Source organism: Schistocerca americana, unplaced genomic scaffold (assembly GCF_021461395.2).
Source record: "Schistocerca americana isolate TAMUIC-IGC-003095 unplaced genomic scaffold, iqSchAmer2.1 HiC_scaffold_849, whole genome shotgun sequence".
Classification (NCBI taxonomy): Eukaryota; Metazoa; Arthropoda; class Insecta; order Orthoptera; family Acrididae; genus Schistocerca; species Schistocerca americana.
In genome coordinates, this window is record NW_025726619.1 from 47,501 (window position 1) to 52,500 (window position 5,000).

The following is a 5,000-nucleotide window of genomic DNA, read 5'->3' on the forward strand; positions in this document are numbered from 1 at the left end:
GCGCTGATTAGTAATAGATAGAGCCATCAAAATACAGATAATGTATACAACTGTCCGTATACATGCTGAAAGACTCTGCTCACAATCACAACCACACGTCAGCCAGACACTCTTATCACGCACTACTCTCTGCCTGTAACAGGCACAGAGACAATATGTAAGCACCAGCATGGAACAACACCCAGTGCATCCTCTCCGCCACATTAGACTATCCACACTATCATAACCAGACCGGGAGGTCCACTCACAAAACAGAATATCCCACCCTTCCGACAACCACCATTGCTCAGCTAAGCCACCAACACCCACACATGTCCTACACAGGGGTACACCCAACATCACAATACTGCCTCCTGTCACAGCACACAAACAATGGCAGGAATGAAAGACACAGGTCTGCCACAAGCATGGAATCAGAGCGCCGCCTGTTATGAGCCAAAGGTGCACCCTGACGTGGCAAATCAGATGATGCCGCAGTCATTTACTTACGATAATCACAATCAACAAACCGGCCCCCCCCCCCCCAAAACACCTTTCCTTACAACAATGTGTACCTTAACCTAACCCGTATTGTGCCTTAACCTAACCCGTATTGTGCCTTAACCTAACCCGTATTGTGCCTTAACCTAACCCGTATTGTCCCTTAACCTAACCCGTATTGTGCCTTAACCTAACCCGTATTGTGCCTTAACCTAACCCGTATTGTGCCTTAACCTAACCCGTATTGTGCCTTAACCTAACCCGTATTGTGCCTTAACCTAACCCACGTTGTGCCTTAACCTAACCCACGTTGTGCCTTAACCTAACCCACGTTGTGCCTTAACCTAACCCACGTTGTGCCTTAACCTAACCCACGTTGTGCCTTAACCTAACCCACGTTGTGCCTTAACCTAACCCACGTTGTGCCTTAACCTAACCCGTATTGTGCCTTAACCTAACCCGTATTGTGCCTTAACCTAACCCGTATTGTGCCTTAACCTAACCCGTATTGTGCCTTAACCTAACCCGTATTGTGCCTTAACCTAACCCGTATTGTGCCTTAACCTAACCCGTATTGTGCCTTAACCTAACCCGTATTGTGCCTTAACCTAACCCGTATTGTGCCTTAACCTAACCCGTATTGTGCCTTAACCTAACCCACGTTGTGCCTTAACCTAACCCACGTTGTGCCTTAACCTAACCCACGTTGTGCCTTAACCTAACCCACGTTGTGCCTTAACCTAACCCACGTTGTGCCTTAACCTAACCCACGTTGTGCCTTAACCTAACCCACGTTGTGCCTTAACCTAACCCACGTTGTGCCTTAACCTAACCCACGTTGTGCCTTAACCTAACCCATATTGTGCCTTAACCTAACCCATATTGTGCCTTAACCTAACCCATATTGTGCCTTAACCTAACCCATATTGTGCCTTAACCTAACCCATATTGTGCCTTAACCTAACCCATATTGTGCCTTAACCTAACCCATATTGTGCCTTAACCTAACCCATATTGTGCCTTAACCTAACCCATATTGTGCCTTAACCTAACCCATATTGTGCCTTAACCTAACCCATATTGTGCCTTAACCTAACCCATATTGTGCCTTAACCTAACCCATATTGTGCCTTAACCTAACCCGTATTGTGCCTTAACCTAACCCGTATTGTGCCTTAACCTAACCCGTATTGTACCTTAACCTAACCCGTATTGTGCCTTAACCTAACCCGTATTGTGCCTTAACCTAACCCGTATTGTGCCTTAACCTAACCCGTATTGTGCCTTAACCTAACCCGTATTGTGCCTTAACCTAACCCGTATTGTGCCTTAACCTAACCCGTATTGTGCCTTAACCTAACCCGTATTGTGCCTTAACCTAACCCGTATTGTGCCTTAACCTAACCCGTATTGTGCCTTAACCTAACCCGTATTGTGCCTTAACCTAACCCGTATTGTGCCTTAACCTAACCCGTATTGTGCCTTAACCTAACCCGTATTGTGCCTTAACCTAACCCACGTTGTGCCTTAACCTAACCCACGTTGTGCCTTAACCTAACCCACGTTGTGCCTTAACCTAACCCACGTTGTGCCTTAACCTAACCCACGTTGTGCCTTAACCTAACCCACGTTGTGCCTTAACCTAACCCACGTTGTGCCTTAACCTAACCCACGTTGTGCCTTAACCTAACCCACATTGTGCCTTAACCTAACCCATATTGTGCCTTAACCTAACCCATATTGTGCCTTAACCTAACCCATATTGTGCCTTAACCTAACCCATATTGTGCCTTAACCTAACCCATATTGTGCCTTAACCTAACCCATATTGTGCCTTAACCTAACCCATATTGTGCCTTAACCTAACCCATATTGTGCCTTAACCTAACCCATATTGTGCCTTAACCTAACCCATATTGTGCCTTAACCTAACCCATATTGTGCCTTAACCTAACCCATATTGTGCCTTAACCTAACCCATATTGTGCCTTAACCTAACCCATATTGTGCCTTAACCTAACCCATATTGTGCCTTAACCTAACCCATATTGTGCCTTAACCTAACCCATATTGTGCCTTAACCTAACCCATATTGTGCCTTAACCTAACCCATATTGTGCCTTAACCTAACCCATATTGTGCCTTAACCTAACCCATATTGTGCCTTAACCTAACCCATATTGTGCCTTAACCTAACCCATATTGTGCCTTAACCTAACCCATATTGTGCCTTAACCTAACCCATATTGTGCCTTAACCTAACCCATATTGTGCCTTAACCTAACCCATATTGTGCCTTAACCTAACCCATATTGTGCCTTAACCTAACCCATATTGTGCCTTAACCTAACCCATATTGTGCCTTAACCTAACCTATATTGCGCCTTAACCTAACCCATGTTGCGCCTTAACCTAACCTATGTTGCGCCTTAACCTAACCTACGTTGCGCCTTAACCTAACCTATATTGCGCCTTAACCTAACCTATATTGCGCCTTAACCTAACCTATATTGCGCCTTAACCTAACCTATATTGCGCCTTAACCTAACCTATATTGCGCCTTAACCTAACCTACGTTGCGCCTTAACCTAACCCACGTTGCGCCTTAACCTAACCCACGTTGCGCCTTAACCCAACCCACGTTGCGCCTTAACCCAACCCACGTTGCGCCTTAACCCAACCCACGTTGGGCCTTAACCCAACCCACGTTGCGCCTTAACCCAACCCACGTTGGGCCTTAACCCAACACACGTTGGGCCTTAACCCAACACACGTTGGGCCTTAACCCAACACACGTTGGGCCTTAACCCAACACACGTTGGGCCTTAACCCAACACACGTTGGGCCTTAACCCAACACACGTTGGGCCTTAACCCAACACACGTTGGGCCTTAACCCAACACACGTTGGGCCTTAACCCAACACACGTTGGGCCTTAACCCAACACACGTTGGGCCTTAACCCAACACACGTTGGGCCTTAACCCAACACACGTTGGGCCTTAACCCAACACACGTTGGGCCTTAACCCAACACACGTTGGGCCTTAACCCAACACACGTTGGGCCTTAACCCAACACACGTTGGGCCTTAACCCGCTCTGTAATTGTCATACGACGCGTTAAATTAGTGTAGTGTTGCCTAACTGCAACCCCCGCAATATAGTTTGCTACTCGCACTGCCTGGTCCCCAGTGTATCGCTTCATGTTAAACACCTTGCAGCGATACACTGTAATGTGGATGGCAGCAGGACGTACATGCTCAATGCCCTTCGCAGTTGTTCATTGGCATTCGCATGGCGAAGCACTTAGCCTACGCTGTGGTACGGCCTGTGTCAACTGTCCGCTGATGTTGTACGTCCAAATCACACACTGTACTGCACATTGGTCCTCATGTACTGAATGATACATCGTGGTACATGTGACCGTACAACGACTGCGCCAACAACGGCGAACCATGCGGTCCAACTGTTGTGCACTCAGCTATGTGTCGTCTCCCTATAAGAGCCGGATTGCAGTGTGGTATGCCCTGGATGGCGATCAGCATGAGCCGTCTGTTGATGTAGTGGCGCGTGTTGTCAGACGTAGTCGTCTCTTCTCACACACCGTGACAGCATGGTGCACTGCGTTCCACATCTGCGACATGCGACAGAGGCCGGTTGACAGTCGTTCGCGCAATGGACATCGCATACGTACGGGGGCCACCTTCCACGTGTTCGCGAAGCGTGCACATGTTGTTGCGTGTATGTGGGCAGACATAGTGTGTCGTGACACCTGACACAGGCATGCAACAATCGTTGAATTTGCAAATGGCGATGGACGTCTACGTTTGCTGGTGACGTTACGCAAATGAACAACTGGTAAACCGTTGTGGTGCGGTTGTTCTCGCTAGAGGTGAATCAGTGATGGCGACGATCGGTTGAGCTACCAACCGGTTGTTTCAGCGATACCCACCATGCCCACGAACGTGAATGGCATGTGGGTGTGAAGCGATACGCGGCGGTGGCTGGGTGGGACCGTCCCCGGCCGGTGAGGGGGGGCCTCCCGGCGTGCTGGCCGCGCGGTGCGTGGGCGCACGCGCTACAGCCGGCTGGTGGGGGCGGCCAGTGGCAGGCGCGCCGGCCGACGGAGGCGGCAGGCGGCGCAGCTGCGCGCCGGCGCACCCTGCACGCGGCGCCGTGCGGCCAAAGTAGGTCCTCGCGGGCCCGGTGCGAAGCGCGGTGGACATCTGCAGTGTGCTGGTCCGATTGAGGACTGTGTGCGCTGAGGATGCGCCGCCGCCCGGCGCTCGGCGCCGCGACGCCGTCTGCTGCTCGGTCGCCTCTGCGGTTCTCGCAGGTGGTTTGTATCGCAGCTGTGCGGACGTGTTGGCGCGTGCGCTGTGCTGGGAGAGTTCGCTTCGGCACCCAAGTGGGGCTTTTGTCCTTCTGTGGCGCTGGCGTTGGAGCTGCCGGCCACCGTAGGTGGCGCGTGTTGTCTCCCGCCGGCAATGCCACGACAGCACGCTCCCGGGCCTCTGTCG